Below are 15025 nucleotides of genomic sequence, written 5' to 3'. Positions count from 1 at the left end.
GAGCTTGGAGATACTTACATGAACTGATGTGAAGTGAAATGAGCAGAACCAGGAGATTGTTGTACTAAGGAACAATAAGATAATACAATGATCAATTTTGATAGACATGGCTCTTTTCAATAATGAAACGATTCAGGCCAGTTCCAATGATTTTGTGATGAAGAGAGCTATCTACACTCACAGAGAAGACTGTGAAAACTGAGTGTGGATTCCAACATAGCATTTTTACTCTTTTTCTTATTGTTCACTTACATTTCATTTTCTTTCTCATTTTCTTGACTTGTTTTTTTTTCCTTGTGAAGCAAGACTGTTATATAAATATATATACATATATTGAATTTAACATATATTTTACCATGTTTAACATATATTGGATTACTTTCCATTTAGAGGAGGAGGTAGAAGAAAGGCAAAGGTAATTGGAATACAAGGTTTTGCAAGGGATAATATTAAAAAATTATCCATGCATATGTTTCTAAAAAAAAAAAAGGCTTAATTAAAAATGAAAATTAGCATTTATGCAGTGCTTTACACTTTAAAAAGTATTAGATGTTATTCATTTGATTCTTCCAATGACCTTGTGATTTAGGTTTTATAACTATTTCAGTTTCACAGATAAGGAAACTGATACTTTAATTTTCTTATTTAGCTTCACAAAGTTACAATGGGATTATATGTCATTCTCTTAATGCTTTGTATAACTAAAACCTACATTTAAGTATCCTAGGTGCAAGAAATCAGAATCTAGAAAAAAAGGCATTGCTTTTAATTTTATTTGAGTCATTTGTTGTTACCTGTGTGATCCTATATAAGAAAAATAAAACTCTTTTCACTGTACATAGGATATTGCATTTTGATGGTGGAAAGTATAAATGTTTATAAAAGGCCAATGCCATATAATGACTGGGCAGAATGTGGTGCCAGTAAGAATTTTTAAAATGTATGAAATGTATTATTGGAATATAGGTAGACTTGTGGATCCTAGTTCCTTTATGTCTTTGCATCCACTGCAGAGATTTTGGCTTGAAAGATCATCCAGAGGACTTCCGGTTAAGATGGCGGAGAGAAGGCTCACAGCTGCATAAGCTCCATGCTTTCTCTCACTATCCACTTCATTACAAGCCTCTGAATCAATGCTTGACTGAAAAAAACCCCACATATGATTACCAAGAGAAGCCATCCTTGAGATCCGCCAAGAAAGGTCTGTCTTTACTGGAGGGCTGGGGCGGTTTTAGATCGGGCGCAGGCTGAGGGCAGCGGCAGTGAGAGCACGGGAGCAGACTGGAGAGGGGGTGGGGAGTGATCGCAGCCGTCTCTGCGGGGAGAGCTTCACTACAGGTTTGGATACTTTGCTCCAGCAGCAAGTCAGCAGCTCAGCAGAGAAGCTAAAAACACCGGGGCTGAAGAACACAACCCCAAACAGCTGGAGTCTCTCGGGACCTGGCCGCCCCCCTCTTCCCCCCCCCCCCAAAGTGACTCAGCACGCTCTGGGATCTCAGAGCGCAGGCGCACACAGTACTGCTAGTGCCTCACTGCTGCCCCCTGCAGTCTGTAGAGGAAGCTCGATAACATACCCAACCCCTCCCCCAAAGAAAGACTCCAGTTTTTTCTGTTTTTCTTTGGTAGTTTGTCTCTGATTAATAGACAGAATGAGCAAGAAGCTGAAGAGGACTTTAACCCTTGACAGCTTCTATACAGATAGAGAGCAGACTCTAAATCCTGAGGAGACCAAAAACAGGCAGTCCCCAGGTGAATCCCCAAAGGAGGAGATCATCTGTTCCTCAGCACAGATGAACCTCATAGAAGTGATTAAAAAGGCTATCACAAGGGAGCTAGAAGAAAAATGGGGAAAGCAGAGTGAGGCTTGGCAAAAGGAGAGGGAAGCTTGGGAAAAGGAGAGGGAGGCTTGGCAAAAGAGCCTGGAGAAAGTTAAAGAGAGAGTGGATAAAGAAGTAAAATCCTTGAAAAATAGGATTAGTGAACTGGAAACAGAAAACAGTTCTCTAAAAAACAAAATTGGCGAAATGGAAAAAAATTCCACAGAACAAAAGAACTCAATTGGACAATTAGAAAAAGATTTTAAAAAAGTGAGTGAAGAGAATACTACACTGAAAATCAGACTTGAACAAGTGGAATTGAATGACTCAAGAAGAATCAGTCAAGCAAATCCAAAAAAATCAAACAATGGAGAAAAATGTGAAATACCTTCTGGGGAAGACAACAGACCTGGAAAACAGATCCAGGAGAGACAATCTGAGAATCATTGGACTTCCAGAAAAACATGATGAAAAAAAGAGCCTGGACACTATTTTCCAGGAAATTATCAAAGAGAACTGCCCAGAAGTCATAGGAACAGAGGAAAAAATAAACATTGAAAGGATTCATCGATCACCCACTGAAAGGGATCCTAAAATCAAAACACCAGGAATATAGTGGCCAAATGCCAGAACCCTCAGATGAAGGAAAAAATATTGCAAGCGGCTAGAAAAACCCAATTCAAGTATCAAGGAGCCACAATAAGGATCACCCAGGATCTGGCAGCATCCACATTAAAAGATCGAAGGGCCTGGAATATGATATTCTGAAAGGCTAAGGAACTTGGTATGCAACCAAAAATAACTTACCCAGCGAGAATGAGCATCTTTTTCCAGGGAAGAAGATGGACATTCAACGAAGTAAGCGAATTTCATCTATTTCTGATGAAAAAACCAGAACTTAACAAAAAGTTTGATCTACAAATATAGAACTCAAGAGAAATCTAAAAAGGTAAAGATTAATCTTGGGAACTATATTTTGACTAGATAGATGTATAAAGAATACATGTATACCTTGTTCTAGAAATTGATGTGGAAAGGACATTGTACCAGAAAAAGGGTAAAGTGGGGGTAGTACATCTCATGAAGAGGCATAGGAAACCTATTATATCTGAGAGAAAGAATGGAGGGGGATGAATATAGTGGGTATCTTACTGCCTTCAGAATTGGCTTTAAGTGAAAAATCTTAAGACATATTCAATCTATGGTGAAACTTCTCCCATCTCATTGAAAAGTGAGAAGGGAAAAGTGAAAAGGGAAGGAATAAGCTAAGCGGAAGGGAATACGGGAACTGGGAGGGAAAGGGGTAAGATAGGGGGAGGAACTCTAAGGCGGGGGGAGGGATACTAAAAAGGGAGGGCTGTGAGAAGCAAGTGCTGCTCACAAGCTTAATACTGGGAAGGGGGGGAAAGGGGAAAGAAGGGAGAAAAGCATAAACCGGGGTTAACAAGATGGCAAGTAATACAGAATTGGTCATTCTAACCATAAACGTGAACGGGGTAAACTCCCCCATAAAGAGGAAGCGGTTAGCAGAATGGATTAAAAGCCAAAATCCTACAATATGTTGTTTACAGGAAACACACCTGAAGCGGGGAGATACATGCAGGTTAAAGGTAAAAGGTTGGAGCAAAATCTACTATGCTTCAGGTGAAGTCAAAAAAGCAGGGGTAGCCATCCTGATCTCAGATCAAGCTAAAGCAAAAATTGACCTAATTAAAAGAGATAAGGAAGGACACTATATCTTGCTAAAGGGTAGCATGGATAATAAAGCACTATCTATATTAAACATATATGCACCAAGTGGGGTAGCATCTAAATTCTTAAAAGAGAAACTAAGAGAGCTGCAAGAAGAAATAGACAGTAAAACTATAATAGTGGGAGATCTTAACCTTGCACTCTCAGAATTAGATAAATCAAACCACAAAATAAATAAGAAAGAAGTCAAAGAGGTAAATAGAATACTAGAAAAGTTAGATATGATAGATCTCTGGAGAAAATGTAATGGAGACAGAAAGGAATACACTTTCTTTTCAGCAGTTCATGGAACCTATACAAAAATTGCCCATATATTAGGACATAAAAACCTCAAACTCAAATGCAGTAAGGCAGAAATAGTAAATGCATCCTTTTCAGACCACGATGCAATGAAAATTACATTCAACAAAAAACCAGGGGACAGTAGACCAAAAAATAATTGGAAACTAAATAATCTCATACTAAAGAATGATTGGGTGAAACAGCAAATCATAGACATAATTAATAACTTCACCCAAGAAAACGATAATAATGAGACATCATACCAAAATGTATGGGATGCAGCCAAAGCGGTAATAAGGGGAAATTTCATATCTCTAGAGGCCTATTTGTATAAAATAGAGAAAGAGAAGGTCAATGAATTGGGTTTGCAATTAAAAATGCTAGAAAAGGAACAAATTAAAAACCCCCAGTCAAACACTAAACTTGAAATTCTAAAAATAAAAGGTGAGATCAATAAAATTGAAAGTAAAAAAACTATTGAATTGATTAATAAAACTAAGAGTTGGTTCTATGAAAAAACCAACAAAATAGACAAACCCTTAGTAAATCTGATTAAAAAAAGGAAAGAGGAAAATCAAATTGTTAGTCTTAAAAATGAAAAGGGAGAACTTGCCACTAACGAAGAGGAAATTAGAGCAATAATTAGGAGTTACTTTGCCCAACTTTATGCCAATAAATTCGACAACTTAAATGAAATAGAAGAATACCTCCAAAAATATAGCTTGCCCAAACTAACAGAGGAAGAAGTAAATATCCTAAACAGTCCCATCTCAGAAAAAGAAATAGAACAAACTATCAATCAACTCCCTAAGAAAAAATCCCCAGGACCAGATGGATTTACATGTGAATTCTACCAAACATTTAAAGAACAATTAACTCCAATGTTATATAAACTATTTGAAAAAATAGGGTTTGAAGGAGTCCTACCAAACTCCTTTTATGACACAGACATGGTACTGATACCTAAACCAGGTAGGCTGAAAACAGAGAAAGAAAATGATAGACCAATCTCCCTAATGAATATTGATGCTAAAATCTTAAATAAAATATTAGCAAAAAGATTACAGAAAATCGTCACCAGGATAATACACTATGACCAAGTAGGATTTATACCAGGAATGCAGGGCTGGTTCAATATTAGGAAAACTATTAGCATAATTGACTATATCAATAACCAAACAAACAAAAACCATATGATCATCTCAATAGATGCAGAAAAAGCATTTGACAAAATCCAACATCCATTCCTAATAAAAACACTTGAGAGCATAGGAATAAATGGACTTTTCCTTAAAATAGTCAGGAGCATATATTTAAAACCATCAGTAAGCATCATATGCAATGGGGAAAAACTGGAACCTTTCCCAGTAAGATCTGGAGTGAAGCAAGGTTGCCCACTATCACCATTATTATTTAATATCGTATTAGAAACACTAGCCTCGGCAATAAGAGTCTAGAAAGATATTAAAGGAATTAGAGTAGGCAATGAGGAAACCAAACTATCACTCTTTGCAGATGATATGATGGTATACCTAGAGAACCCCAGAGATTCTACTAAAAAGCTATTGGAAATAATTCATAATTTTAGCAAAGTAGCTGGCTACAAAATAAATCCCCATAAATCCTCAGCATTTTTATACATCACCAACAAAACCCAACAGCAAGAGATACAAAGAGAAATTCCATTCAGAATAACTGTTGATACCATAAAATATTTGGGAATCTATCTACCAAAGGAAAGTCAGGAATTATATGAGCAAAATTATAAAAAAGTCTCCACACAAATAAAGTCAGACTTAAATAATTGGAAAAATATTAAGTGCTCTTGGATCGGCCGAGCGAACATAATAAAGATGACAATACTCCCTAAACTAATCTATTTATTTAGTGCTATACCAATCAGACTTCCAAGAAAATATTTTATTGATCTAGAAAAAATAACAACAAAATTCATATGGAACAATAAAAAGTCGAGAACCTCAAGGGAATTAATGAAAAAAAAATCAAATGAAGGTGGCCTAGCTGTACCTGATCTAAAATTATATTATAAAGCAGCAGTCACCAAAACCATTTGGTATTGGTTAAGAAATAGATTAGTGGATCAGTGGAAAAGGCTAGGTTCACAAGACAGAATAGTCAATTATAGCAATCTAGTGTTTGACAAACCCAAAGCCCCTAACTTCTGGGAAAAGAATTCATTATTTGATAAAACCTGCTGGGATAATTGGAAATTAGTATGGCAGAAATTAGGCATGGACCCACACTTAACACCATATACCAAGATAAGATCAAAATGGGTCTATGACCTAGGCATAAAGAACGAGATTATAAATAAATTAGAGGAACATAGAATAGTTTATCTCTCAGACTTGTGGAGGAAAAAGAAATTTGTGACCAAAGATGAACTAGAGACCATTACTGATCACAAAATAGAAAATTTCGATTACATCAAATTAAAAAGCCTTTGTACAAATAAAACTAATGCAAACAAGATTAGAAGGGAAGCAACAAACTGGGAAAACATTTTCACATTTAAAGGTTCTGATAAAGGCCTCATTTCCAAAATATATAGAGAATTGACTCAAATTTATAAGAAATCAAGCCATTCTCCAATTGATAAATGGTCAAAGGATATGAACAGACAATTTTCAGAGGATGAAATTGAAACTATTACCACTCATATGAAAGAGTGTTCCAAATCATTATTGATCAGAGAAATGAAAATTAAGACAACTCTGAGATATCACTACACACCTGTCAGATTGGCTAAGATGACAGGAAAAAATAATGATGAATGTTGGAGGGGATGCGGGAAAAATGGGACACTATTGCATTGTTGGTGGAGTTGTGAACGAATCCAACCATTCTGGAGAGCAATCTGGAATTATGCCCAAAAAATTATCAAATTGTGCATACCCTTTGATCCAGCAGTGTTTCTATTGGGCTTATATCCCAAAGAAATACTAAAGAAGGGAAAGGGACCTGTATGTGCCAAAATGTTTGTAGCAGCCCTGTTTGTAGTGGCTAGAAACTGGAAAATGAATGGATGCCCATCAATTGGAGAATGGCTGGGTAAATTGTGGTATATGAATGTTATGGAATATTATTGTTCTGTAAGAAATGACCAGCAGGATGAATACAGAGAGGACTGGCGAGACTTACATGAACTGATGCTAAGTGAAATGAGCAGAACCAGGAGATCATTATACACTTTGACAACGATATTGTATGAGGACATATTTTGATGGAAGTGGATTTCTTTGACAAAGAGACCTGAGTTTCAATTGATAAATGACGGACAAAAGCAGCTACACCCAAAGAAAGAACACTGGGAAACGAATGTGAACTATCTGCATTTTTGTTTTTCTTCCCGGGTTATTTATACCTTCTGAATCCAATTCTCCCTATGCAACAAGAGAACTGTTCGGTTCTGCAAACATATATTGTATCTAGGATATACTGCAACATATCCAACATATTAAGGATTGCTTGCCATCTAGGGGAGGGGGTGGAGGGAGGGAAAAAAAAATCGGAACAGAAACGAGTGTCAATATAAAGTAATTATTAAATTAAAAAATATATATATATAAAAAAAAAAAAGAAAGATCATCCAGAGTAGAGAAGTTCTTGGAGCCAAACTAACTAACTGACTGAAGCTCCAAGAGCTTCTTATATATGATCTCCCAAAGATTGACTCCTCTCTCTGAGAGAGTGGGATTTTGGGATCTGAGAATGGCATTATGGTTTCTGACTTGTGAATCTCCTACTGAATACTGACTTGTGAATCTCCCAAAAGTGTGAACTCCATTGAGTACTTAAATACATTAGTGAGCTAGAGAATTTGCTAAGTACCATGCTAAATTAGACAATTGACTTAAGGATTCCAACAGAAAGCAAATACCAGATAAGGGATAACTAGATATCAGAAACTTTGGTCAATAACAAATAATTTTTCAGATAAGTACTGGTGGAGCATATAAAACTTCCTCAGAGGAGTCATTTTTCCTACCACTGAGTTCTCTATAATTAAGTTTATAAAAGGGAATTTGTAGTCATTTTTTATAATAATTTATTTCTTCTTATCTTTTTTAATGGAGTAAGTGAAACTGAGTACAGAATTCCCCTTCTAGTATAATCAGTTGCTGTTATTACAACAGCTTCCATTGATGTAGGTAATGATCATGTTATCTGTTATACCAATTTTTAATGCATTGTCAGTCCATTAACCCTATTTTATATATATATAATATATTGTATCCATGTATTTTTAGAAATATCATTTTTGCCCTAAGAATTACTTTAGCTGCATCCCCAAAGCTTTAGTATATTGTTGCGTTATTATAATTATCTTATATATGATTATTAAATGTTCTGGGTTTTCCAACTTTTTTTTCACTTCTGTAATAACCTTTTTACTTTTTTTTTTTTTTTTTTTTTAGTGATTCAAAACTGTGAAAAGTAGGAATTGAGAATTCCCTGGTGTGTATTTTGCTTTTTTGGAATTGGTACATTCAAAGATGAGCAAATTTAGACATTTCTATTCCAACTGTTTCTATGGATTATTTATACCTGACTTGTGAAAGAGTCTTCCAAGCTCATATTGTTCTTATTGATCACAGCTGAACACACTATAAACTGACCTTGACATAATGAAGTTTTTTAAACCTCCAAGTATGAAGGACAATAATTAACATTGAGATATCTTCTGAGCAACATTATAATATCCAGAAACATGCCCAAGATTCTGAAGATAGTCAATATTCACAAAGAACAGATGTACCTCATACTGATTGTTACCTAATTACATGGTGAATAGAAGTAATTAGAATACAATCAACCACACTCAAGTCATCCTTTATCTTTCATGAATTGAGATCTCCAAGAAGTGATTCATCATAAAATAATTGTTTGAAATTACAAATAAATTAAATAACAAAAAGAGTAAACACAAAGTAGAAGTGTCCATAATTTGTCATTTTAATAGCAGGGAAACAACAACAACAACAACAACAAAAATGATAGAAAAGTAGGAGAGAATTAGATCTAGATATGAAAAGCTATATAAAGTAGACAAGAAATAATGTCCAAAACAATAAAGAATAACTAAAGCAGAATAGATTTCTTGGAAGAAACAGGAGATGTGCAAAGTTAGAGTCTATTCCAAATGTTCATAGGGACTATTTGTGTCTTACCTGGAGCAGAGCATTCTGATCTTGTATTGATCTGATCAATGCAGTTGGGCAGTAATTGAACTATAACATTTTACTATTGCAAATTATTTTACAAAATAACATTACAAAATATTACTATATTTTGATCCTTTTTGAGTATAACAACCAACCAAAGAAAACAAGTAAGAATGACTAAATACATGAGCATTAATGGATTGAAGAATAGATTTAAGAAAATAATAGAAAGGAGAGCAAATAAAATTAAAGACCTAAATCGGCACATGGCATAGTGCACATGAATATGATTCAGAGTAAGAGAAAGGATATTAAGTTAGTGGAAAAAAGAAAATAAAAAATAAGAACTGTAAAATATATCTCTGTTTTAGGTAAAGATAGAGTGAAACACCACTGACATGAAAAACAATTATTTATCTGTCCAGTCTGGGAGCTTATACAGTAAAAAGATAACAGCAAATAAAAGATTTAACATATATGAAAGTAAGAAAAAAAATAGCAAAAGCAAAATCCACGTGAAATAAAGTATTAAAATGTCAATATCTCAAACTTTGCACTATAGAACTAAAGAAGTTTTCATTTAAAATATTATATAACTGAAAGAATATGTGTATATACCATATATACACACATATTTACATATGTGCCTCTGCATATAAAAAATAATATATATATATATATATATATATATATATATATATATATGTAATTGAATTTATGTATTGTGGATCATATCCAAATAAAAATTGCACCTGAATATGAAATTTAAAAAATTAAAAAAAAAAACCTGAAGAAATTATCAAATTTAGAATTAAAAGGAATCATTTTGAAAATTTAAAAAATATCATGAAATCTGAAACCCTAAAGTTTTGAAATGATGAACAAGTGATATTTTTCCTCTACTTACAAAAAAAAATTTGCAAATAATTAATTTTAAAAAATTTATAATGTAAATAAGCCAAAATATCAGGATTAAAATAAAAATGAATAATAAACAACTATAGCAGAAACACACAAAAAAAAATAGAATCACAATAAATTTAAAAATGTAAAATTTTAACAGAAAAAGGAAACCTCAATATTCTATGCCATTTAAGTTTCACTTGGCTGATTGAATTTAGATAAAACAAAAAAGATTAAGGGTATGGGGGAAAGGCGTGATAACAGCCTCCAAGTATTTGAAGGGTGGTTTGTCATGAAATTAATTAATTTAGTTTTGGTTGTTTGTTTTCCTCGGCCATAAAAAGCAACTATAGTAACAATTAAAGCAAGATGCATACAAGCAAATTTAAACTTGATGAACAGAAAATAATGAATACACTTCTTAACAATGAGAACTTTCCCAATGAAAGATTGTCTTAATCAAAAAGTAGTGGAGATTTGTAAATTAATGACAATTAATGATGATATTAGCTATAATGCTGATGGATTTTTCCTGCCCAACTATAAGATGAGCTAAATGTCCACACAGGTTTCTCCATCTTCTAAATTTTTGTCACTCTGCATCTGTTAGAGTTCAAATGTTGGAGTTTATTCTTCTCAGGGCACAGCCGGTTTAGAGGCTTAGAGCCCTTCGGATGTCTCCAAATCCAAAGGTTCTGTCCTTCAGCCTCTGCCTCTGCTTTCTTCTGCCTCCAACAGAGATGGAAGATCTCTCTTATCTCCTTCTGGGGAGCCCAGCCACCAAATTGCTGTGGAGAGAGGGCTTCTGGCGTAGCTCCACTGAAATCCGTCAAAAGTGTTCTCTGCAGCAGAGTCGTTTCTCTCGAGTCTAGCGCGATCAGCCAGCCAAGAGGAAAATATGTATTCTGGAATGGCTGTCTCGCCTTATATGTGAACCTTCTGAGAGAATGGGATTATGGGTTTTCTCCCATAGTGCTCGCTGGCCCAAAGAGCTTTAAGGTGTGGACTCCAATGAGTAAAGGTGGGAACACAAGCCTTGTCTTGATTAGTTCTACTTAGTACCTTGTTTCAGGTTCTGGCCAAAACAACTTCTTGTAAGATTAGATCAACTCTAATTACTTAGCAGTTAGTAAGGATTCCAACATCTCCCCCTTTCTTTTGTTTTAAAACATAGGGGGTTTCTGAGGGGGTACACATAAATCCATCAATATGGGAGGCATTATACATAATTTACATGAGCACATAGCAATATAACACAGGCTAGTAGTAATGTAACAAATAACAAGAATCAATCTGAAAATTTACACATGTCCATAAGTCCTAGAAACAGTCCAATAGGATTCCATTGTCCATTAGTTCATGTGCCAGGAATCTAATAATTCTTGTGAGCACAATCAGCAACAGAACCACCCGATATTTCTTGGGTCTTCTCCTTTGTTTCAAGGGTCTGCTCCATCTTTCTGCGATGGACAAGGCGAATGCGGCTCGTAGGCACCCATCTGATTCCTTCTCCACCTGTAGAGATGCAAGCAAATCCTCTCCCCCAAGCAGTTAGTCTATCTGGTCCCTTCCATTCACCACTTTCTGGGTCTCTCCACATCACCTGGCGATTATCTAAAGATAGTGGAGCTGCTCGCACTGGACACTGCTCTTCTGGTGGGTTATAAAACCTGTCTGCTGGAGCCAGTGCATCTTTATCAAAGATTAAAAAATTAATGGTATAGAGAACTAAATTTAGAAGTTCTCTAGGGTTACCCGTGGCTCCTCCTTTCTTTTGTTTTTGGAGGAGTGTCTTAATGTCTCTGTTTCTTCTTTCTACTATTGCTTGACCTTGAGGATTGAAGGGTATGCCAGTAGTGTGTAGAATCTTATACTGTGCACAAAAGTGTTCAAAATGTTTGGAGGTATATGCCGGTCCATTATCTGTTTTTATTTCTTGTGGCACACCCATAATTGCGAATGCTTGAATGAGGAATTCAGTGACCACTCGGGCTGTCTCTTTTGCTGCTGGTATGGCAAAAGTGAATCCTGAAAAGGTGTCTACCACAACGTGGATAAAAGACAGACGACCAAAAGATTTATAATGAGTCACATCCATTTGCCAGATTTCATTGGGTCTCAAACCACGAGGGTTCTTCCCTGGAGGCAGTGTAGGAGCGTGGAAGGGAAGGCAAGCTGTACAGTTTTTTACTATGCTCCTAGCTTCTTCTCTTGTAATCCCAAACTGTAAACGCAAAGCTCGAGCAGCCTGATGGTATTTAGAATGGGATTCCTGGGCCTCCTGAAATAAAGGCGTACTGGCCAACATAGTTAAAAGGCTATCTGCCTTTGAATTTCCATCAAAAATAGGACCTGGAAGTCCACTATGTGAATGGACATGCAGGATATAAATCTTTCCTGGATGCTTTCTCACTTGCTCTTGAAGTTCCTTAAAGAGCTGATATATATTAGAAGCTGCAAATTTTATTTGGGCTGTGGCAATTCTTTGTACCACACCTACTGAATAGGCTGAATCAGATATTATATTTATGTCGCCTGGGTAATAAGTGAGAGCTAGCATGATCGCATATAATTCGTTCTGCTGAGTGGACTGAAAAGGAGTTCTGACTACTCTTTTTACGGTTAGATCATGAGAGTATACAGCACAAATATTTTGTTTGGCTGCGTCTGTAAAGACGGTTGGTCCTTCAAGAGGAACCTTAGAAACCTTCTCTTCAAAAATCCATGGCCAATTATGCAGTAGTCTGGTTATCTTTAATGGAGATCCATGTGCAAAATTTGGAGCCATGGCCAATAAAATCTGCCACTCTGGGATGGTTTCACAGCATACATTAATTTGTGCATTTGTATAGAAGGTATATATCTTGTCAGGTCTTGTCCCAGATAATTGTACTGCTCGCTTAATGGCCTTTAATAGAATTCTAGCCACAAGCACTGGGTAAGGCGTAAGGCTTTGTTCTGGTTGTGCTGGGAGGTTCACCCACTCTATCACACTGTCTCCTTGATGAAGGACTGCTGTGGGTGCTTCTTTCGTAGCAAAAACTGATATTTCCAAGGGTTTTTGAGTTACTCTCTCAACTACATTGGATAAAGCCAGTTCAACTTCTCTCAAGGTCTCTTGAGCTTCTTTTGTAAGCCGGCGTGGTGAAATTAAAGCAGTGTCTCCCCTTAAAATGTCATATAGGGGTTGCAATTGATTGGTAGTTAAACCTAATACTGGACGCATCCATTGGATATCTCCTATTAATTTTTGGAAATCATTTAAAGTGTTCAACCTCTCTGTTCTTAAAGACAGTTTTTGTAGTGTAAGTGCCTTAGGATATATTTCATATCCTAAATATTGAAAAGGAGCATGCCTTTGAATTTTTTCTGTAGCGATATGAAGTTTGTAGTATCTTAGTGTTTCTATGGTTTTTTGTAGACATGCTTCTAGAATTTGTTCCTCAGGTGCACAACCCAATATATCATCCATATAATGTAATAGCATAACTTTTGGAAATGCTTTTCTTATTGGAGCAAGAGCAGCAGCAACATACATTTGACACATAGTGGGGCTGTTCTTCATACCCTGTGGCAAAACCGTCCATTCATATCTTTTATAAGGCTCAGCTAAATTGACACTGGGCACCGAAAAGGCAAATCTCTTCATATCCTCCTTATCCAGAGGAATGGAATAGAAACAATCCTTGATGTCTATAACCCAAAGAGGCCATTCTCTAGGAAGCTGAGTAGGAGATGGAAGTCCAGGCTGAAGAGTTCCCATAGTTTCCATCTGTTCGTTCACTTTTCTTAAATCAGTGAGCATCCTCCATTTTCCTGATTTCTTTTTTACAACGAACACTGGTGAATTCCAAGGACTTAGAGAAGGTTGTAAATGCCCTTGTTCAAGCTGCTCCTGTACTATATCTAATAAGGCCTGAATTTTATCGCTACTTAAGGGCCACTGTTCTATCCACACTGGTGTATCAGTTTTCCATTGGATAGGAATAGGTGAAAGTGTTGGCAGGCCTTCAACAGCAGCCCTGCTTAAAAAACCGAAGTACTCATTTTTAACCCCAATTGTTGTAAAACGTCTCTTCCCCACAGATTGATGGGGATTTTTTCAACTATAAAAGGAGTAAAAACTCCTGTTTTGCCTTCAAAAGTCCATCTCATAGGGGCAGCACTAACTTCAGCTGCTATTGATCCTCCTACTCCAGACATATAGGTATCTGCTTTAATCTTTGGCCAGTGACTGGGCCAACTGGCACCTCTAATAACTGTACGATCCGCACCTGTGTCTACCAATCCTTCCAATGGTAGGCCATTTATATAGATAGTGAGCATAAGTCGGTCAGCCGTTACTGCTGCTGTCCAGTATATTCCTGGATTTTGTGGTCTGGAGTCAGAACCTGGGTGACTATCACGAGGCTGCTTATTAGGATTCTGTATGAGTAAACCTGATGCTACTACGTCTCCTGGGTGATAAGTCACACATTGTCTACCTGTATTAGTGACTGGGATATTATCTACACATTCCCCAGTTTCCCACATCAGTGTGTGGATGGACACTGTTTTGTACATACAAGGAGGTGAAATGGTCAAGCCTACTGTGCCTGGAGGTAGGGGATCCATAGGCTGGAGAGGAACAGATTTCACCTCTCCAGGGGGTATCTCAGTTGTCCCAGCTGCATACAGCTCTATTCTCCCCAATTGTAATTCCCTTCTGCCATCAGGTTGCTTCCTGGCTGGTTGACTGTGTAATCATATGGCTTTCTGGCTGATTGGTCATGTCTGGGTACTGGACTTCTAGGCACTCTCTGGGTGCACCATTGGCTGCTATCATGCCCCAAGTGTTTTTTGCCTTGGGCCCTGGGGCTGGGCCCCTCATCCCGTTTCCCTGAATCTGTCTGCATTCTGAGGCCCAATGGAAGCCTCTGTTGCATTTTGGACATGGGGTTTGGGGTCTTGTTCTCCCACCTTGTCTTCCCATTCTATCTCTATACCAACATTGAGCTTTCAGATGTCCTACTTTTCCACACTGAAAGCATCTACGAGTCTCTCTGGAAGTCCCTTGCCAAGAGGGATTCTGTCTTCTCATGTTTG

This window comes from Antechinus flavipes, chromosome 2 (genome assembly GCF_016432865.1).
Source record: "Antechinus flavipes isolate AdamAnt ecotype Samford, QLD, Australia chromosome 2, AdamAnt_v2, whole genome shotgun sequence".
NCBI lineage: Eukaryota > Metazoa > Chordata > Mammalia > Dasyuromorphia > Dasyuridae > Antechinus > Antechinus flavipes.
The sequence above is the reverse complement of the archived record's forward strand: the minus strand, read 5'-3'. Positions refer to the sequence as shown.